General features: G+C 46.6%; 1 long non-coding RNA gene across 6 annotated transcripts in view; it reads left to right on the top strand.

The window, feature by feature from the left end:
* LOC102548900 (uncharacterized) overlaps nt 1–22,587 on the top strand; it is a 38,564-nt gene extending 15,977 nt beyond the window's left edge. For 2 of the 6 annotated variants that reach the window (XR_010056430.1, XR_010056431.1), the window contains 3 exons: nt 604–801; nt 16,650–16,746; nt 20,123–22,587. This is a non-coding gene — a long non-coding RNA (uncharacterized LOC102548900). Of the gene's footprint in view, nt 1–603; nt 802–7,633; nt 7,914–16,649; nt 16,747–20,122 lie in introns of those variants that run through there. The other 4 variants (XR_358457.4, XR_595200.3, XR_005491744.2 and 1 more) reach the window with 4 other exon arrangements.
* The last annotated feature ends 225 nt before the right edge of the window (nt 22,588–22,812 follow it).

The raw sequence follows: 22,812 nt of genomic DNA on the forward strand, positions 1-22,812 counted from the left end.
GCTGGGAATTGAACTCAGGACCTCTGGGAGAGCAGTTGGGTGCTCTTAACCACTGAGTCATCTCTCCAGCCCTGATGTTAGAATTTATTGGGGAGAGATAAAAACCATTTCCAGATTAGGGCAAAGACATCGATGCAACATCTGGTATGGATAGCGGCCTCTGGACCCTTTGAAGAAAGTGCTGGCGAATTGAACCACTCCCTGGATGGGAGTAGGGGGTGGGGTTGGCGCTCTCCCAGGGAAGGGGAAGCCCTTAAACTCAGGATCTCTTGTTTCCAGGGTTGTCTGGGATGATGTTCATTCTGTAAAGAACTAAATGAAGACTTTTCCACGTCAGTGTCATTAGAGCTTCAAGAAGTTGGCTCATTCCAAAAATATCTGCTTTACCGTCAGTTTCATGAAGCCAGAATAAACTTTTCAGAAGTTCCCTATTGTAAGGGGAACATTATTTAACATCAGAGATAAAGTTTATAATTTTTTATGGTAATGATGACAAATGTAAATTTTAGTGGGATGGAGTATTGTCTTAGGGTTGCTGTGAACAGACACCATGACCAAGACAACTCTTATAAGGGACAACACTCAATTGTGGCTGGCTTACAGTTTCAGAGGTCCAGTCCATTATCATCGTGTCGGGAAACATGGCAGCGTGCAGACAGACATGGTGCTGGAGAAGGAGCTGAGAGTTCTACATCCTCATCTGAAGGCAGCAGAAGATCATCATGGGCCACACTGAGCATAGTTTGAGCTTATAAGAAATCTCAAAGCCTGCCTCCACGTTGACATACTTCCTCCAACAAGGTATTCAAATACATGAGTCTGTGGGTGTCCCTAATCAAATCACCACAACTATTGTGGCAAAAGTAATGCTTTTTAATTTTCTAGAAGATTTTATTTGGTGCTTTGTCTGCATGTATGCCATGTGTATGCATGGCTGGTGGAGACGAGAGCTTCAGATTCTCTGGAACCGTAGTTATAGATGTTGTGAGCCTCCGTGTGGGCGCTAGGAACTGAACTCCAGCTCTCTGCAACAGCACCCAGTATTCTTACCTGCTAAGATGTCTCTCCAGTCCCACCAATGGTTCTCACTAAAGAACAAACAGGGAAACACATCTGGAGCTTGAACGGAATGGGCCGTGAGTCATACTTCGTCAGTTAAGCTGAAGTATTTTGCTAATAGAGAAAGAAGGTGTGATATCACAGTGCAACATCATCGCAGTGACAGTAATTGAGCTACAACATTTTTGTGATTTATATTATTTTTTTTTCCATTCACCAAAAATGGATGAAACTTCCTCTCTGCTTCAAACTAGGATGCAGTGCTTGGTTACATCTGTGCCACTGACGGGTGGCTTTGTGTTACAGTGGCAATGAACTTTCTGAATTTCGTTCACAGTTAGTTGGCATTTTTTTGCTTCCTTTATTTAAAGGATGACACACGAGCAACTTCATCCTCATGAAACTTCTGGTGAATTGTAAGTTTTGAGAAAACAGTTTACAAATGGGAAGATCTTAAATGTCACTTTAAAGGAAAACTAGGGCAAAGCAGACAATGATATCTCCCATTTTAAATTTTGATCTTCGGATTAGTCTGTTTTCACCTTGGAATGTGGTGACTTGCACAAAGGTGTTTGATGGTAACTCTTACTTTAATTAAAACTTTGTGTTCTGTATCAAAAGAAAGTCTTTGAATCGGCAGTCGTGACATTTGGTGAAACTTTGGAAACAATTGCAGAGGGAGACAATGACGTTGTTGTTTCTTTTTCCTCATAGAAATATCTGATGCCAATAATTGTTCCTTTTTTTAAAAAAAGTACTTTGTTGAAATGCACTCACGCATTTCAGGATGAGAGCGGCAGAGGATGCAGGAAGCCTTCACGCGTCTAAGAAGGGCATGTGTGCAAGTGTTGGGAGAGGGGAGGTGGACGTGTGCTCTTCCTACGACATCGAGGCATGACTTCTCTCCTGGCAGTGACTAGGACACTCTGGAGGGCTATGCCATATCGGGGGCTCAGTGTTGACTTCCGTTTCTGGAGAGCAGTTGATCATGAACAGTTATAATGAACTCAGATGTTAAAGAGGAGGCCACACGTGCAGCATGTCAGCCTCTGACGAGCCATTCCTGAGCAGCTGAGTGCCAGGCACCATGCATGCTACTTTTCCATACCTGGTTACCAGGAATCTCCTCCATCACTGATGTCAGTCAGATGTGTGTGTGGGATGCAGATACGTTCTTGCTCTGTGCTTGTTCTGAAAGGGACACCCACACATCTCCGCCCCCCCCCCCCGCACTTCTTTGTCACTTATTCTTTGAGTGGCCATCAAATGAGTCATTGGGGATTTGTTCCCCAGGCCATTTCTCCTTCTGCATGAAGTGTGTGACCGGATGTACCACTCAATATTCTACCCACAAGGTTAATTACCCTTCGTCTACACCTTACCTCACCCCTGGGGCCTTGTGGTGCTGTAAATAGTCACTTCTGTCGAGTTTCCACATACCAGCCTGATTTACCCTTACGTAAAGCCACTGCTTTATCTTCTGCACATACTGGACTCACTTCAGAGCCGTGGGTGTGGGTGTAGGGCAGTCTGGAAGTAACAGAGCTGGGAGAGCTGGCAATTAGAACCAATTTTGTCTATTTTTTTTTTCATCTCTCTTGACTATTCCGGTGTGTCATTAGCAGTGTGCAAGCAAGTGTCACTGTGAGTATTCAGTTCAACCATTTGGTAGATAAAAATCACAATAGGAAATTGGGTTGCATTCAACTCCATATTCCCTAGTAAGATATAAAACTTCTCTTGGGGACCAGTAGCCAAAACTGGCTTGCTTTTAGGATGGGGAGTAAGGGGCTGTGGTATTAGGCTTGCTGTCTACTACACTGGGGCTCCTTTGACACTTCTATATCATTGGGTCTGCTGTGATACCCTTTAAATAACGTCAGGGGAGCTTGAACCACAGCCTAAATCTGCTGGGAAACCCTTTCTTGATGTTTACTTACCACTCCTAAAATTCTGGCTTCTCAGAAAAAAAATCAATCTATCTATCTATCTATCTATCTATCTATCTATCTATCTATCTATCTATCTATATCTTCCCTAAAAAAAAGTTGACCCAGGTTCATGTTTTTTTCCTCGTAGTAAGTGGTGGATGCCACACTGGAGAGAGAGAGAGAGAGAGAGAGAGAGAGAGAGAGAGAGAGAGAGAACGCGTCATACTGTGTCTTGCCCTAGACTCATAGAAACTTAAGTATAGATGATCTTAGAGATTCTCTCCTGATCTGGAATGCAGATATAGTTTTAGACATAAAAGGAACTTGACACAACCTTCTCCCCATGACCAATTAGCCTGTCATGATCAATATAATAAAAGCACACAGAGATTTGTGACACATCGAGACAATCTTGGATGCATGCTGGCATTCAGCCAGTCTTGGCGCTAACTGTTCATCCTGTCAGTGCAGATCCTGCAGTCAGAACTGTGCCTCCTGCCGTCGCACACAGCACAACCCACAGTCATTCTTCACAGCTGATCTGACGTTTGCTCCCACCAAAAGAGTAACTAGGGGCGAGACAGGACCCACATTGTTTTCTCTCTCAAAGTCTTTGATGCTGGCACTCACGTCTGACGTTCTAGCTTCTCCTCCTCACATTAAGAAATAGAGTAACGTTTGGCCCATTGGTCTGTTATCCTGGTTCTACTGCACAGTACTTCTGGGTTGGGGGGTTTATGGTCCCACAGTTAGATGGATGAAGACCATGACTTCTAGCACCTTCCACAAGTCCCTACCCTAACTAACTGAGGGTCCAGAAGGAACTCGCATGTCTTGTCTGTGCATATGAAACCGAGGAGATCTGCAGCCTCTAGGGCGGTAGCAGTGTTGATTCCTTGACCGTGACCTTCTGTTGTGTTGGAGACGATACTGTCACAGAGGGAAGGGAGGGGGCGCGGGACTTCCTAGTATAGTCCTCTAACCTTTGGTATATAATTAGTCCAAAGTGAAAATGTGCCAACTCTTGCTTTGCTCGAACAAGTTCAGTGTCTAGCACAGGGCCTGGGCCTCTATACAAATGTGCACACATTTCCTGCTGGTGAGGCACAAATGTCGAGCTGTTTGTCCACCACACGTAACTCTGTAGTCTTCCCTTTGACCAAGGGCACCTCCGATAAAACAGCAGGTGGAGATAAACCCCTCCCCAAAGTTGCTCCCTAACCAGCCTCTGTCAAGATGACCTTTTGAAATCGGGCATGCTGAAGCTCCGCTCCCAGCCCCTGGGGGCATCTACACAATGGTGCAGAGGACACAGTAAGAAAAGTAGGTTCTGTGAACCTCGTTTCCACAGAGGAGGATGCTGGGAAGAAGGATGGGGGTGAACAAGAGACTTCTCTCCTGCTGAAAAGGAATCATCTAGAAACATGGCGTTGCTGTTCGTTCCCCGGCTCAGGCTTGTCTAAGAACCCGGGCCCAGAGTCTAAATATGTAATTAAAGTTAATCTTGTTACCATTACCTTACTCATCGAGGAGATTTGCTGATTGCTTCTGAGGATCATTGTAAAACTAGTTTCGAAGGAAAGTTGTCGCCTCACTTTTCTACTGTAATTTTTGAGAGTGCCTATATTCTTCGGTTGCTAAGAAACACTCGGATCATGAGTTATCATGGTTCTATCTGGTGCCATTTGGATAATTTCAGTAACCACTCAAGAGATGGCTTTAATAGTATATCTTCTTAAATGAGAAGAAATGACTAATTCTAGGCTGTGTGGAGAAAAATGGCTGAAGTATTTCCTCAGAGGCCGGAGGTTCAACGCTTGAGGGAGAGAGGCCAGTGCAGGCTTCACCCCTGCCTTTCAGAAGTTCTCTGCTTTCAGTGTCTTAGCAGATGCACATACCCAGAATGCTCTGGGCTGTCTGCAAGCTGACAGATTCAGAGGAGGGGTTTTTTAAAAAAGGACTATTTTGTTCCAGGGACTTTGTTGTTCTTAGTAAAACTGAGTAGAGATAGAAGAGGGCTTTAATAAGGAGATCCCATGACATACGTTGTCACTGGTTGGAGTTACTGGACCTGAGACTTGCTGGACTGGTCAATGACATATCTCCTGGATGGCACATTTTCCTCTGTCTTATCCAAGTGTCCTGGAACAGGAGGCCCACACTTTGAAACTGCTCACTTGGGCACAGGAATCAACTAGAAACGACTGCAGATCTTAGCACCTTACCTCCTGATCTCTTCAAGGGCTGCTTCCGGCTGTACAAACACCACAGCAGGTCTCTCCTGATGAATCAATACTTCCCTCAACCCACCCTTCTCTTCCTTTGTCTGTTTTCTTTCCTTTATCTTGGAAGGTTTGGAGGGAGAGAAGTTGCGTCTATGTGACCTAACTGTTCCTTCAGGCTCTACCAGGTCACTAATCCATTGTTTCCAGCAGTGACCCTTGCTTCCCAGGTCTGTCCGTGACCCTCATCCTGCAGGTCGCATCTGTAAAATTTCCCACAGGACAGCATCCACTCCTTATCCCTGAATCTCCACTGTTCTTTTGACGCTCTGTCTCCCAACGCTCCATCATTTCTTACCATTTCTTCTTCGCTAGCTCCTCTTCTTCCTACTCCTGTGGCTCTCCGGGGACTCTTTTCTTAATCCTCTATGCCGTCACCTGTCTGGGACACCCTTTGCCCAGACCTATAACTGTCGTCTCTGTCCTACTTTGTGCCTGCACCATGCGTGTGCTGAAGATCCACAGATGATCAAGCTCGTGACCTCTGGCCTTCCCAGCACTCCAGGTCAAGAAGGAAAGACGGACAAAGCTGCAAAGAACACATTAGTCAGCTGCGAGCTGTTCCATGGGTAGTCAGCTGTGAGCCTTTCCTCAGGCTCTAATGGAGGCCAAATCAACTGCGCGTGAGGGAAGATAGGTTAGAGGATGCCCTAGTAGGAACTCAGTGTGCTGTTTGGTAATTGAATGGGCTTGGATCAGGAGGGGGAACGGCCACGAAGGGATATGGGGCCGGGAGGCAGATGGACCTCTTCAGAGAACATCGCTCAAAGCGCGTCCCCCAGAAAATCCCCTTTAGGACTAAATTCCTTGAGCGAAGGGAAGGTTTGACTTTTTATAACCGTTAAGGATGGCGGAAAGTGTCCCACCTGAGTTAGTGTAGCATTTGCAACAAGAAACATGGAGGAGCCAGGAGCCAGTAGTCGCGGCATGGACCGTTTATGAATTCTGTTCCAGAGAAAGCTGCGGGGAGGTTTGCTCTGACTGAGGCTATGGAGCCAAAGCCTCAAAGCACAGGCCAGCCAGCCACTTTTATGTCAGCTTGACACAAGCTATAGTCATCTGAGTGGAGGGCACCTTAATTGAGAAAATGCTTCCCTAAGATCAGGTTCTAAGCAGACAAACCTGAATGATATTTTCTTAATTAGTGATTCATAGGGGAGGGCCCAGGCCATAGTGGATGGTGCCATACCAGTGCTGCTGGGTCTATAAGAAAGCAGGCTGAGCAAGCCATGAGGAGCAAACCAGTCAGTAGTACCCCTTCATGGTCATCAGTTCCTGCCTCCAGGTTCCTGTTCTGTTTGAGTTCCTGTCCTGACTTCCTTTGATGGTGAACAGTGATGTGGAAGCATAAATAAAACAAACCCTTTCCTCCCCAAGTCGCTTTGGTCATGGTGTTTCATCACAGCAATAGTGACCCTGACTAAGACACCAGCATTCTGGTAAATGTGACTTGAATGTGATGGGACATTTGAGAGCTCTGCTCCACACCTCCTCTCTCTGGACCCAGGCTGATGAAGAAAGCCACCACTTGACATGAGAGGTCACTAGGACAGAGGGAGAAAAGATGTGACAGGTTATGGAATCTGAAGCTTCTGCCAGAGAATGACATCACCTCTGCTGGAGAATGACATCACATCTGCTGGAGAATGACATCACCTCTGCTGGAGAGTGACATCACCTCTGCTGGAGAGTGACATCACCTCTGCTGGAGAATGACATCACCTCTGCTGGAGAATGACATCACCTTTATTGGAGAATGACATCACCTCTGCTGGAGAATGACATCACCTCTGCTAGAGAATGACATCACCTTTATTGGAGAATGACATCACCTCTGCTGACATTTCTTTGGCTGCCAAATATCTTTTATAAAAGATGTGTCCAGTCCTACTACAACTAGATATACCAAGGTGGGTGAATATCCATGGGAGGTCTCCCCTTCTCTGAGGAGAAAGGGAAAGGGACATGGGGGAGGGGAGTCTGAGGGAGGAACTGAGAGGAGAGAAGGGAGGGGAATCACCCATCAGGATGTAAAGTAAATAAATTAATTAATAGGAAAAAAGGATGGTCTTCCTAGGTAAAATGTGCTTGTTCACTCTGGGCTCCACACCTTCAGAATTTGCTAGGGGAACAGTCAGAGATAAAGTGGTGGCCTGCTGTGGAGATGAGATGTGCACCACGGCTGATCTTGAAGGAGGAGCAGCTTTTGGTTCAGAGAGAAGGGAATTTCTTAAGTAAACTCTGCCAGTGGCGTAGTATAATTGCCCCACCCTAGTGGAGCTTAGGCTCAAGTCCCACAGACTTCTGTGTCTAATGTTTGTTTTAAGATTGGTTTTTATTTAGTGTATGAGTGTGTGCCTCATGGTTTGTATATGCTTGGCCCAGGGAGTGGCACTTTTAGGAGGTATGACCTTGTTAGAGTGGGTGTGGCCTCGTTGGAGTGGGTGTGATCTCATTGGAATGGGTGTGGCCTTGTTAGAGTGGGTGTGGCTTTAATACCCTTGTCCTAGCTGCCTGGAAGCCAGTATTCTGCTAGCAGCCTTCACATGAAGATGTAGAACTTTCAGCTCCTCCTGCCCCATGCCTGCCTGAATGCTGCCATGTTCCTGCCTTGATGATGATGGACTGAACCTCTGAACCTGTAAGCCAGCCCCAATTAAATGTTGTCCTTATAAGAGTTGCCTTGGTCATGGTGTCTGTTTACCCTGTAAAACCCTAACTAAGACACACTTATATGTGGAAACTAAAGCAATTGAACTCCCAGATAAAGAGAGTAGAACGGTGGTTGCCAGATGGCATGGGGTATGGAGACATAGAAAGGTAACTCAGGGCACCTTGTTTCTTGTGGCCAAGAAACCTAAGAGCAGAGAGAGACTTACCTGTAAGGTAAGGGGTTACTTCTAAAACAATGCCCCTGATTCCTGACAAGGGAGAGGAAAATGTTATTAAGGCAGTTAATTATATGTTCACATAGGATAGTCACTTTGGGGGTAAGTTCATCCTGGAGCACACTCAGTTTAAAGTCATAGTTCAAGAGTTCAAAGATATTGGACACAGACCAGCCCTAGGAGATCCGACATTCTCTTTTGGCCTCCACTGGCATTGCATGTATGTAGTATGCACACATACATATATGCAGGTAAACTCCCATATACATACAACAAAATAATGAGTCTATTGCCCAGTGTGCTGACTACAGTTAATAGTGATGAACTGCTTCCCTTTAAAAACTGTGAAGAACTGAAATTTCAAATGTTTGTTGTCTCAAACAATAAGTACGTGAGGAGATGAATTTACTCACTAGTTTGATTAAATAATTTTATATTATAACATGACCTCGTTCCTCATGAGTCTACGGTATTATAATTGGCTAAATCTCAACGGCCAAACAAATAAAAGCACGGGGACCTCATTTGGAAAAGAAATACCTTGGCAGATGCATTTAATGAAGATTAGGCCGGATGGAATTAAAGGGGCTGTTGACCCAATAACTGGGGTCTTAGTACGAGGAGACGACAGAGCCAGGGGCGCATGCGCAGCCCCAGCCAATGTCAGGATTGAGGAGAGGTGGGAGGGCCCTTAATGGAGCTGCCACGGAGTCCCTCTGACCTTGTTACTCTGACATCTGTTCTGTGGAACTGTTCTCTTAGGCTGCTCAGCCTGTGGCATGCGCTTAAGGGAGCCACAGGAAGTGGACACACATGCGGCTTCCTGTGCTGGGCACAGATGGTAACTGGGGAGGCAGCCCTCAGATGTATAGCGCTTCCTATTCCCAGCTCCCAGGGCCTCCCAGCTTTTCACACGGCTTGAATGTGAACCCAGTCATCTTGGATTTCTGCCTGTTCTTCCCATGGCTACCTTGTCTTCATCTTGCTCAGGAGGCATTTCAGAGAACTATTTCAGTGCAGACATCTTTGTTTGTTTGTTTGTTTTAACAGGTGGGAAAGGCACAGGGGCTCTTAAGGAAATTGTTCAGCCTTACTGTCTGGCATCCCTGATGGTGGAAAGTGAAATGGTCTAGGACATCATGATAAATAGTTAACGTCCTATGAGCTCTGTCCTGTTTGTGCCTTTGCCTTGTTCTCTGCCACCTGGACCCCATTCTCAGCTGCCCACCTCCACTCCCCAACCATAGAATTAGATCGTGCTGTTGTGATGCCAATAGCTGGCGTTTGTTAAGTGATATAGATGCCACACAATCTATTTAGTGACACAAATAGAGAGCCCTTTAACCCTTTGTTACTGAAATTCCTTCTTTAGGGGAGACAAACACCATTTGCCCTTCCTTCTGAGATCCCAGAGACAAACTGAGTTCAGTCTAGGAACCAATGAGTTTATTGGGCTCAATTACAGAGTGATGGGTTAGGGGTGAGGGGCAGAGGCATGGGTGACTTTAAAGCTGCTGAATTGTACCCCATGGCTGGATGGATCACCCCCTCATCCTCCCACACTTATGTCCTTTAGCCCTCCCACTAGTCCATACACAATTAGGCAGAAGTATATAACTGGGTGGAAAAGATGGGTGGATACTCATGGAGAGGATCATGGGACCGTGATCCTCTCCAGCCTCCCATTCTATGAGAGAAAGTCAGCGTCAACAGGCTATGATGATCTTCTGTGAGAAGGCCCAGCAGAATTCCTGAAGATGGCAGCTGTTTGGCTCAGAAGATGACCCTTTACGATAGAACGCCTCCTCACAGACGAAGAGGCAAAGACTCAGAAGCTATCCCAAGGTCACACGGCAAGCAAGTAGCAAAGGGAAAACTTGAACTCAGATAGTGAAACCACAAAGGTCCTGCTCTTACACGACCCCCGTCCCAAAAGTTATGCTCATCACAACAGCCTAGTTCTACATGATCCCAGCTGATGGGTAATCTATCTATCTATCTATCTATCTATCTATCTATCTATCTATCTATCTATCTATCTATCTATTCAAGTGCAAAAGGCTGGGGCCATATAATTTATTTATTCTTCTTAGGTGTCATGCATAACAGGCCACGTGTGCTATCACCCAATGTGAATAGGCTTGGGTTTGCTAGGTTTTTATTTGAAGCTTGACCCTGTTATTTACTGACCAAATGTATGTGTATGCATGATGATTTATGTGTGCAGATGTGCATGTGTGTGTGTGTGTGTGCACGCATGCATGTGTGTGTTCGTTAGAGAAAGAGAGACAGAGACAGAGAGAATGTGTAGGTGGGGTGGGGGTGGGGCATCATTCTTCAGGTCCCACCCACCTTCCAAGTGCTTTTAGGACAAATTATCTCCTTCGTTTAAACTCCGGCTTCAGTTCTGTATCTGTGTGAGGTTGCAAGGAATGAAATAGTGTTCTCAAGTGCCTAGAACATAAATAAATGTTACCACCGAGGCAGCACTCACTGTCTCTCCCGCTCAAGAGGAGCAAGCAGAGTCGTCCACAGATGGCTCTCACACACGCACACTGACAAGTAGAATAGCCTTGGCCAGCCGGCTGACCTCAGGGTGCAGCTAAAATGAAATTCAGGCTCTTCTTTCTCTTGGCTCTTTTTGCTGTACAGGAGTGGGTATTGAACGGACCTGGGGACAATCCTTTGATGTCAGGTGGTGACCTTTCTCTCCTCGAGAAGCACAGGATATACACCTTTGCCTTCTGACTGGCTGAGACAAAGATGACAGCAGGAGGAGGCAAGGCGTTCTGAGAGGGGGATCCAGGATCAATGTCGGAGACATCGATTAGATGAAGGCAGTACAGAGCAAGAGACACAGGATGCTGGCCAGAGGAAGGGACAAGGGGGCACATGGGAGGGGGGAGCCCTTCCTGTTTGCCTCACTCTATAATTACTACAGAAACAACAATCACTATGAAGTAGATTTGTCCTCAAAAGTGCCCGAGGGACATGTACGCCAATGCTGTCTTTTCAGTGATAACCTTATTTTGGCAGAAGGATCATTAGCCTGAAATGACCCCATCTGAGTCATCTGATAAAATGAGAGAGAAAGATTAAATTTCGCCAGTTAACCCTGGAAGGAGTGGCTTGCCTGGCTTGTCTTCCGTGTTGTTCTCAGTGAGTCCTTTAAGGTGGGGCGTGGGATGGTACAGGACGCCTGGGTAAAGGGGTCAAGGCCACCCATTGTGTGGCTTCTCTGGTTCTCCCAGGCGCACCACCAGACACTGATAGCAAGTCAGTTTATGCTGTAAACAGAAGTCAATGGCTCAACAGCACTAAGTACCAACTCATGGCTCCAGGCTGGGGTGGGGGCTGGGGATAGGTGGGTGGGCTTGGGGGGTTGGATGTCTGGGAAAGGTCTCACCAGGCTAGCACCATTGTGGGTAGGGCTCTGTTCCAGAGTCTGCCACCCATGTCTTGGCTCTCTGCCCTGTTCAGTCTTTAGAAAAGGTGCTTCTCTCATGGTACAAGTCCAACTTTTCTTCCTCCCTCAGAAATAACGTTGGGTGTCTCTGGACAGTCGACCATAGTCTCATTCTACGTAAGGCTGATTAGCAAACTGAATCCACTGCCTGTCTTTAAAGGGGCTCTAGTGGGCCCAGCATGGTGAACACGGCTCAGGCAGGCCTTGTCCTTCTCCCCTTCACATTCCTGAGGCTAACCACAAAGATCTATCTGCTTTTTTGGACACTTCCTCCTCCCGAGGCTGACCACCAAGGTCCAGCTATCAAAATATTGAAGTCCAGCAAGCAAAGCCCCCTTTGGCTCACCTGATTAACAAGCCCAATTAAAGTTAAACACCTCTTCCTTACCTTTATTAAGTTGCCATTTGCCTTTGTCCTCCTGTCCCCCTCCCTTGTTCCCCTCCCCTTCTCCCTCATCTTCTACCTCCTGTCTTTGTTTCTTATTCCCTGCCCTTTGTCCCCTCTGGGACAAACAAATCTCCTTTGTGCTGGGAGCTCATCTTGGGGTGTCCTGAGCCGGTTCATTCTTCATGGTTCTTCGCTTCCTGGTTTGATGGATTCCCAGGTCCTAGGGGTTTTGGTGAGGATTTTCTTTTTTTTTTTTTTATTTTCTTTTTTTTTTTTTTTTTTTATTTTCTATTTTTCGGAGCTGGGGACGGAACCCAGGGCCTTGTACTTGCTAGGCAAGCGCTCTACCACTGAGCTAAATCCCCAACCCCTCTTTTTTCTTTTCTTTTTCCCTGTTTTGTTTTAGTTGAGACAAGGTCTTACCAGATAGGCCAGGCTGGCTTCATACTCAGGATCCTCCTGCTTTTTGCCTCCAAATACTGGGATTATAGGTCTAGCCTACCACATTGGGATTTTATGGAGTCTTTCCTATGACCCCATTCTCTCTGTCACTCGATCCATGGTCCCACTCATCCCAGCCAGACACAGCTATCATAACACCAGTCTAAGGTCTGGAGGAAATCCACGGTCAAACAGGGTGCTGGTTCTCTTCCTGGGAAAGGCTCTTTTTTGTCCTGGCTTCCGGATAGCTACCCTCATTCTGTGACCTCGCATGGAGACCAAAGCAAACCTTCCTGGTGTCTTATGCTAATTCAGTTGTAAGACCCCATCTCCAGGTCAAAGGGTTAAAGGGTGTGTGTGTGTGTGTGTGTGTGTGTGTGTGTGTGTGTGTGTGTGTGTATGACATGCAGGTCAATGATTTATGTTGGATTTCCTCCTCATCTGCACTGAAGCTGGAATATGCCAGGGCTGGCCAGCAAATACCAGGGACTCTCCCGCATCTGCCTCCCCATCCATTGGCTTGCACTACCTGGGTTTTTACTGGGTGTCTAAACTCTGGTCATGGAGCATGACTTAAGCTATATCTCCAGACCCAGGGGTTAGACTCAGGATTCTGGGGTAAGAGGCAACCCAGCCCTTTGCGCTCGCTCTCTCTCTCTCTCTCTCTCTCTCTCTCTTTCTCAGATTTATTTATTATATATAAGTACATTGTACACTGTAACTGTCTTCAGACACATCAGAAGAGGACATCAGATCCCATTACAGATGGTTGTGAGCCACCATGTGGTTGCTGGGACTTGAACTCAGGACCTCTGGGAGAGCAGCCAGTGCTCTTAACCACTGAGCCATCTCTCCAGCAGTCCTTTGCACTCTTGTTGATGTGTTGAATCTTCCATCCAGTTATTCCATATTAGACCCCACAAAGAAAGTCCTGACAGTCTTTGAACGTCCAGGTCAAGAAAAAAAAAAGACCACTGACTTTGTTCTCCTGTTTGCTAGAAGGACCATCTCATAACCATGGTCCTCTAAGCCAGTGGTTCTCAACCCTCCTAATGCTTCAAACCTTTAACACAGTCCCTCAGGTCGAGGTGACCTCCAACCATGAAATTATTTGCGTTGCTTGCGTCATAACTGTAATTTTGCTCAGTTATGACTCACAGCGGTGTAAGTATCTGCTGTGCGAGGTATCTGATAGGAGTCCTCTGTGAAAGGGCCCTTTGACCTCCCCAAAGGGATCATGACCCACAGGTTGAGAACTGCTGCTCTAAGCCATGGAGTCACAGACATACTCCCTCCATAAGGAGACGTGATTGCAGCAAGGACAGGTGTGGTGTTGGGGGCTTCCTGGCTCTAAGCTGGGCAGCAGAGGCCTTGCTCACACGGCCAGTCCATGAGTTGTGGCTGGTGAGGATCTTCGGCTCTTTCCTACTTCATGTGTTGATGAGGACGTGAAGGTATGGGGTGTGGTGGGGCAGGAAGCTGGGCCTGGAATCCAGGTCCTCTGACCCTGGCTGGAGAGGGACCATTTCATGGCCCTGGTGTCTTTCTCCCTTTTACTTAAGAACTCTGAAAAGCCAGAGTCCCCCGCACATTAACATGAAAGACCAGCCCTTCCCACCAAAGTTAAAAAACAGTTGCAAGTGTGTCATCTAGAGTGCTGTGTCCATTCTGTGGGGGAGAACAGTCCTGAAATGTGAGCCTAGGATCAAGGCTGTTGAAGGCCTTGTCCCCTTGGGTAGCTGTCGGTTTGGGTGTTAGCTTATTGGCAATTCTACTAATCCTCCTGGGGACCTATCGATGGCTTACTTCACCTGCCAATGTCATGAGGTGCACATGGTGTGGATTTCGTATAAAAGGATTGCTTGACACTCCAGCGCTGGCTCGCTCGCTCTCTCTCTCTCTCTCTCTCTCTCTCTCTCTCTCTCTCTCTCTCTCCCTCAAACCCAACCCCTTTCTGTCCTTCTCTGTGCCCCATCCTCTTTTCTACCCTCATGGCTCTGCTTCTGTCTGTCTGTCTGTCTGCCTGTCTACATGTCCACTCATCTGCCTCTACCCCTTTTCTCCAGGTCCTCACTTCTCTCCCTATCTGCAAAAACCTCCCTTTAAACTAGATCTGTTGCATGGCACAATTTTGCAGGGGGTCACCTTGGCACAGGCCTGTCAGGTATCCCCTTGCCGCATTGTATTCCATAACAGGGAGCTCATAGTGAGAAGAACTGAAGTAAAAAGGGTGGAAGAGATGACTAGGGCTGCATCATTACCGTGACTGTCTCAGACCCCGGGGATTTTACTAAGGATGTCAAGCAAAGCACCAAAGCACACACACATGCATGCTTGCCTGATGCTTAAGGTCCTGTTCCCCAGTTGGTTCTTGATTTGTCAGTAAAGAAGGCTGAGGAGGGCCAATTGTTGGGCAGGAGACAAACGGGACTTCCGAATCCCAGGAGGAAAAGGCAGATTCGAGGAAGGAGAGGGAGGAGGTTTGTGCCATTCTTTGGAGGAAGAAGAACACAGCAACCATGTGAGGTCTCAGGGAGAGCTGGGGCCTGTGGCGTGGATGTTTGGCAGGGGCTAGGTGGGACAGGTGGAAAGATGGAGATAATAAATTGGTAAGGGAATGCCTTTCCAGGTGGGAGACAGCAGCACCCAGAAATTGTGCCAGCAAGGGAAGTTGTAAAAGAACGAACTGTGTCTATCTTTCATCCAAGGATTCAGGGAAGCTGGGAGGGGGATAGTAGCCCAGGTCACCTCCCAAAGCAAAAGGTGGCAGCTTAAAACTACAGGCCACATGCCCGTAATGCATTCACAGAAAACACACTTAACATTTTTAGGTCAGCAAAAGGTGAGGAGGCTGCACTGGGGCTGCATTCATGACTGATTGTCTGAAGGACAGAAAAGCCCACAAATCCGGTCAAAGACATCTTCCTTGTGAAAACACTCTCCTTTGATAAGTGCATTGAGGTAGAATGAAGCGTGAATCAGATTCAAGGCTTGGCCGCTGCTTCTTATTTTCAGGAAGCAGCATATAACCCGAGTACCTGTGGACAGGCAGGGGCTGAACAGAATTCTCAAAAGTCCCCGTGACTGTTTGCAGCCCCTGCACAACTGTGGCCAGAAGACCAAGATTCCAGACTGTGACAGTTCATCTCCATGTCTCCTGCACCTTGTGGGGACAGAGCCATGTGCCTGGGGCTGACAATGTGGAGAGTTCTGGACACATCACAGTGCTTGGCTTTATACCAAGATTTCTGCACAGCCCACAATGAGCTCAGACATGAGGGAGAGTGATGTAGAGGCTTGTGTGGGATCAAAAAGGAAGCAACGGGAAAATAGAGAGAACGGGGATGGGAAGGTGCTGGGTGTGATGGGGCATAAGGGGAACAGATGTGGAGAGGAAGCTAACAGGGCTTCACTTTTCCCTGTACCACCCTGTGCCCAGATAATTTGCCTCCTTCCTCAGCACTGACTTTGGGGGACCACATGGCAGGCCAATGCAATAGAACTAAAGCAAGAAGGTCTTCACTGTGGTTGAGGGCATGGTTCTTCTTACATTCTTGCACTAGATCATTGTCCTAGGCCATGGGAATGGTGTCCCTCACCCTTACCTGCAAGATGTAGAGTAAAATCTTATTTCTGAGGTAACATTTTTCTTGCACTTTCCTTCCATCTTGGAAGGAAGCTCTTTAAGACACAGGGTGCCTACAAAAAGGGAAGGGAAACAACAGGATATTTAAGACAGTTTGTTTACAGAGAGGTAAAACATCAGGATGTCCTAAGGGCAAGTGGCACTCTCTATCCTGCAGGGAAGCACCTTAAGACAGGAAGTAGACAACTCATAATAGTTTCAGGAAGTTCCTGAAACTGTCCAGACTCACCAGGCCCCTTCCTTTCTGAGAATATATATAAGGCAATAAAGAGTTCAGAGAGTCACTTGTAGACCAGCTGGGCTCCCCGGAAGAGGTTCAGACCTGCTGAACCACTTGGAAAGAACACAAGTGTCACCTGTGTTGGGGAGGGCTTTGGTGATGCAACTCGGTGAAACATTTTTGCTTTTCTAAATAACCCCTCACGCCAAGTCCTGTAAGCAGCCCAGTAGAGCGCATTGGTATGCCAAGTTGGACTTTGGTGGTATCTGTTCGGTCTGTCATGGGTTCCCTCTCTGGAGTGAACAGACATTTGCTCATCTCTTCCCAGGAATCATTCCACAGAAAGTCATGTGGAGCAGAGCATCCCAGTGATCAACAGCTGAGCTGAGCAGAGTCATCGGTGACCTTCTGACCCAAGGAGGACAGTGAGTGTGGATTTAAGCCATTGAGTTTTGGAGGGTGTTTGTTGTACGTGTCAAATACCCTACCTTCCTGACCCTTTTTTTCTATCTTCTGAAATTGTGATTTCTTTTTAAACGAGGTCAGTGGGTTGCCATTCATGTAACCCAATCAAGTCAATTTTGTTACCCTATTGCCAGACACCTTATTTCCCAGACTTCCTCGCAGCTAGAGGTGACCGTGGATCTAATTAGGGCAGTAAGATGTAGAGTAAAATCTTATTTCTGAGGTAACATTTTTCTGATGGAACCAAAAGTCCAACCCCCCCCCCCAACTCATTTCCCCTTTCTTTTCTCTGGGGACACTGGAGTGATTATACGATGCTCAGACCTGCTGTAGCCATCCTGTCACCATGATCCAGAGTATCACAGATACTCTGGATAAAGGAAGGCTGAAAAGATGGGGATGTCTTATTTGTATTACTGAGTATTAGCATAAACCTTGGGACTACCTCCCTCTATTCCTCCAGTACAGAAACTATGACTGTCCTTAAACCACCAATACCCACACTTCTGTTGTGTGTGACAGTCAAATGCATTCTGGGGTGACAAGGGATGTGCTGAAGATGCAGAAGAACAGTGTCAGGGATGCGCTAGGAGAACGTGTCAGGGCACGGGGAGATGAATATTGTTTGGGGAGTCAGGAGCCTTCTGCTGAGAGGCAGTGTGGCCTTGAATTAGCCAACCCTCTCCTGGCTGCAATGCCCTCCAAGAGGAGAGCCACCTAACTAGATGTCTCCAAGAGTTTGGAGTTCTCTCATGAGCACAAAGGGAGGGCTCCAGGTACCCCAGTAAATATTCACAAATGGTTTTGAAAGTCATCGGATTATTTGTGAAAAGGGGAGACTGTGGTTGGTTGTTCTGTAGCCAGTGTTCTACTCTTCATGGAAATGGTGGGTTTTTCATTTCCATTTGGCTTTGTGTCCTCCTCTGTGCTACCTGCTCTGGGAACACACTGAGTGGACTCATGGGACTTCTCATTTATGGAAACCATTTGCATGTGCTCACGGTTAGGGAGCAGGTGCTGTGGGGTGGACATGCTGGCTAATGCCTTGTCATCCAAATGCCCAAGAAATGTCTGAGCCCTTGGGCAGGTTTGACAGCATTCTGGGGAGAGAATCCATGGGGGGGGGGAAATGAGTCAGGTTATTTAGCTCCTGATTCAGCAGAAGAGAACCTTGGCGGGACCCCAGGACTCGTGTTATTTCAATTACCAACACCTCCTGCCCAGACCCCGCAAATCAAACTGCTGCTCCTGGCAGCCTCCCTGGACTGTGGTGCTTCTTCCTTTCTGCCTCATGCCCCTCCCCCACCCATCCTTCCCGGCTTCCCCCTCCCCCCGCCCCCTCCCCCATCCTCTCCACCCCACCTCCACCCCCGCACCCCTCCTGCTCAGTCAGTTGCTCTCAGTCCTACTGCTTGCTTGCCCCCCAAACTAGTTCTCTTTTGTTCTGCACAACTACTGCATTCTTTTCCTCCCACCTCTCTGGTCGCCCTCTCTTTCCTTGCTCGTATATTCTGAAAGGCTCTGTGCGCCTTCGCCTATTATCCTAGAAACCTACCCAGAGTTCAGTCACAACCGTCTTTTTTTTTTTTTTTTTCAAGTATCACAATGTTTATTGATAGATACAAGTATATAAAATCAGGGCATGAACATGACTTGATAAATTAAGTAGACTTAATTTCAATACTATAATAAGAGGGACCAATTCAAATTCTCACCATTTGTTTCACACCCACAAAAACCACTTCAAGGGCATTAATGATCTCTCAAACTGATCAGTTTTGTGCAAGTAAACCATGTTTCTTTTAAAAAGACTTGTGCACTTGCCCAGGCTCAAGGATATTAAAATCTAGCACATAAAGCCCATTACTAGAGGTAGAAATACAGGCAATATACTATTACGGCAACAACCATCAATTACAGTTAAGAATTTTTCTGTAACAACCAAATGGATAATCAAATATTGCAACAACTCAAGTATTACTGAGCAAAGTGCATCTCTACAGTATTCAGTGTTGCTATTCAGTTTTCTAACTTAAAACAGCCTATGGTAACTGGCAGCAAAGAAGGTCCTTGCAATAGTCAGTCACAACCGTCTTATGCAGTCACAGGCGAGTATTTTAATTGCCGACACTTGCTCCTCAAACTGAGGTTCACAGCATGTGCGCTTGGCCTACTTTTCTCAGAGTAGTCCGCACTTTAACCGTTAGCTGTGTTCTTGTACTGAGTGAGCAGCGCAGTGGCCTGAATGACAGCGGACCCCATAGGCCTGTGTTTGAATGTTTGGTCCCCAGTTGGTAGAACTGTTTGGGAAGGATCAGGAGGTGTGGCCTTTTGGAAGGAGGTATGTCACTGGGGGTGGGCTTTGAAGTTTCTGAAGCTCATGTCAGGTTTGGTCTCACCTCACTCCCCACCTCTGCTTGTTGCCTGTGGATTAGGATGTGAGCTTGTAGCTACTGCCTGCCTGCCACCATGCTTCCTACCATGATGATCATGGATTCAACCTCTGAAGTTGTAAGCAAGCCCCCAATTAGTGTCCTCCCTCCCCCCTTTCTCCCTCCCTCCTCCTCCTTCCCCCCCCTCTCTCTCTCTCTCTCTCTCTCTCTCTCTCTTTCTCTCTCTCTCGTGTTTCATCACAGCAACCGAACAGTAACTAAGACAAGTGGAATTCAGAAAGAAGGGCAAGTGCCAGGCACAACCAGGACGGAGCAGTGGAAGCCTGCTGAGCACCAGAACTGTGCTCACACAGACATAGCTCTTAGTACCACTGCTTCCAGGCTCGCAGACTCAGCCAGATGCAGATGGAAAATATCTGAAAAAAATTGTCCTGAACATAGACAGACTTTGATTTTTCTCATCACTTTTCTTGAAGAGCACAGTTTAGCGAGCACAGTCTAGGACTGTTTGTTTAGGGAGCACGGTCCAGTGACTGTGTAGGGAGCACTCTCATATCAGGCATTACAAGCAATCTAGAAATGACTCAAACTCTACACAGGTTATATGCAGGCACCATGCTATTCTATACAGCAGATTTGAGCATCTTCTGACTCTGTCATTGGTTACAATTTCTGAGCCCATGCCCTGTAGAAACAGAGGACCACCTGAGACACACTGTGCATTTGCCAAGGATAACTGGAAGAGGAAACAGATCTTGTCCTCATTTACTTGTCATGCGTGGAGTTTCGTGTGTGGTGTGGTGGCTTGTAACTGTAATCCCAGTTCATAGAGACCGGAATCTGTAATAAATAAATAAATTAATTAAACTTTAAAAAGTTAAAAAATCCCACTTTCAACTCCAATTACCTCCGATCTCAAAGTGAATGTGTTTCACCCCAACAGACTTCGCAGCAGACACAGACGCAGACGCAGACGCAGACGCAGATGCAGACGCAGACATCAAACCTTGATGGGACCAGCCAACAACCATTTCCTAACCAACAAACAAATGGGCCATCTCTTGAAGGTTCATGTCCAAGCTGTCTTAGTCTAGCGTAGTCGTAGCCTCTTTCTAGATTAAAAGCCTCCAACTCTCCCATTGCTGTGGTTCAAGTGTGAGAAACTTGGTCTTCAGTTTGGCAGTCTTGAGGAGTGATGGGAACTTCCAAGAGCTGGGAGCTAGTGGGTGGTCATCAGGGCTCTGCCCTGGGAGAGGATTAAGTAGCCCTCAAGGGAGGCACCCAGGTTTGTTATGAGAAGAGGTTTATTTTAAAGAGAAGGCAGATTCCTCCCTGGTTTCTTTAGCTTCCTGTCACCCTCTGACATCCCTCCCCCAAACACATTCTTCTGCCTTGAAGCCATTTGTCAGGGAGTGAAGGGGCCTTTCCAAAGCCACCTCATGCTGTTCACACTTTTGCCCTCTGAAAGTGTAAGCGAAGTAAACCTCTTCTTTACGTTACGCTATACAACTCAGTCGTTTTGTTGTTAAGCATGGCGAATGAACCAGTATCCCTTGTCAGTTACCTTTATGGCTTGCGCTTCCGGGCCCAGCAAGTTAAAAAACTTGGCTTTCATTTTTATGACTGTGTAGCTCTGGTGGGAGCGCTGCATTTTACTGCCAAAGAGTTCTGTAGGGAGTCACACTAACTAACAATTACCATCTATGGCAGCCTAAGACAAGCGTGTGAGTCCTGTGAAAGGTGGAAAAACCAAAACTCAACCCTCAACCGACCTAAACCCAATCAAAAAACAAGAGCTCAGTGACAGTTAACTCCATCAGACAGACCACACGATTCAGCCCCGAGGAGTTCCCAGTTAGGAATTGGTTTCAATGGAACCCAGCGAGTCTCTTCAGTGGTTTCAACTTGAGTGTGGCTTCTAGATGTATGTGGGGTGTGTCTGTGGTTTAGCATTTAGTTTACCAACTGTTAAGGATCAGAAGTCAGGATTTTTACAACAACAACCAAACCAAAACCAAAACTTGTTACTTCTTAATTATTTAGCACATGTACTACAAAAATCTAATTAATTTTGGCAGGGTCTGTGCCTGCTCAACTCTCATGATACAAAACCAGGGCTTCTCAGAAGAACCTCCCACCCCAGAATGTTAGCTAATCTCCCTTCCCAGTCATATCAAGACTACCTGGGAGACTTACACTCTAATTAGGGTTTCTATAGCACAACTTTGAACTTGGGGAATTACCCGCATCCCAATCATTATGCCCCAAATAAGAGTAACATCCAATGTTTTCCCTGTAATAACCCTTTCCTCCCACTTCAAGATGCTATTGCAATGTGCTTCTCTTGTTGAAGATTATTAATGTGCTTTGTATTTGGGAAGGGAACACCTGACAGAGTCTATTTTGATGTATTTCTCGCTCTGCTTCTAAACTATTCAAACCAATCTTGCTTCTGCCCCTATCTCTGCCTTTTGGTAAGTTTGTCTCTTGATATAAAATGCACAGCGTTTTGTGTGTTGTTGGTGTGATCAGACCCAGTGTCTTGAACAACAGCATTTCCTCTTACTGTTTCCAGAAATGATTTGCTCAGTTGCTGCCATGAGTGGGTAGCAGCACCAGGCACCTACATTGTGACGTTGGAACGTATTCCCTCTGTTCTTACAACTCAACTCTGAAGTGGGAATTTCTGATTTTTTTTTTTTTTTTGGAGGTTCAGTGATGTCCTGAGCTGTTTTTCTGGACGTTGACCTATGAGAGGATGTTTGGCTGAAACAGACACGTGAGAGGACACATTACGTTTGGAAACAGTAGCAGTAGAACCCAGCAGACACTGAGTGATGCTCTTGCGCTGGTTCATCTTGCAACAGTTCACTTGTGTCTTTGTAGAGAGAAGGGAGCGGAAGAGCTTCATGTGCTACTCTGGCTGCTTCTCGCTGCTCCCGCGGGATTGTCCTGACTTGGCAGAGCCTTGCAGGTTCTTCTGGATGGAGCCACTGCTACAGACTCGTGTTTGACGTTTTAGCCTGGGCTGCTGAAATCCTGACAATGAAGATTGAAATAGCCCCAAAGAACTACTTCCTGACAGGTCCACATCCTCCTTGTCCTAGTAACCATCTTTCTCCCCTTCCTTTGGTCAGTGGGCTAGAAGGGAAGCATTTAAGAACCCTTAGGTTTTGAAAAAAATCTAAACTTACACAAGTTATTTCTTTTTTCCTTCCCTCAAACATTTGATAATGGGCTGGAGAGATGGCTCAGTGGTTAAGAGCACTGGCTGCTCTTCCAGAGGTCCTGAGTTCAATTCCCAGCACCCACATGGTGGCTCACAACCATCTGTAATGGGATCAGATGCCCTCTTCTGAAGACAGCTACACTGTACTTACATATAATAAATAAATCTTAAAAAAAGCATTTGATAACAATTTGATTCTAAAACATCCTCTGTGGGTTGATATATTTGAATATCTGGTCTCCAGTTGGTAGTGCTGTTCTGGAAGGTTATGGACCATTTAAGAGGTGGAGTCTCAATGGGGGATGTTGGTCACTGGAGGAGGGCCTTGAGGTTGTATAGCATGACTCATCTTCCTGTTGGTCCTCTGCTTCCTGTTCCTCTAACGTGTAAGGAGGCCAAGAGTC

Source organism: Rattus norvegicus, chromosome 12, assembly GCF_036323735.1.
Source record: "Rattus norvegicus strain BN/NHsdMcwi chromosome 12, GRCr8, whole genome shotgun sequence".
NCBI classification, from domain to species: Eukaryota; Metazoa; Chordata; class Mammalia; order Rodentia; family Muridae; genus Rattus; species Rattus norvegicus.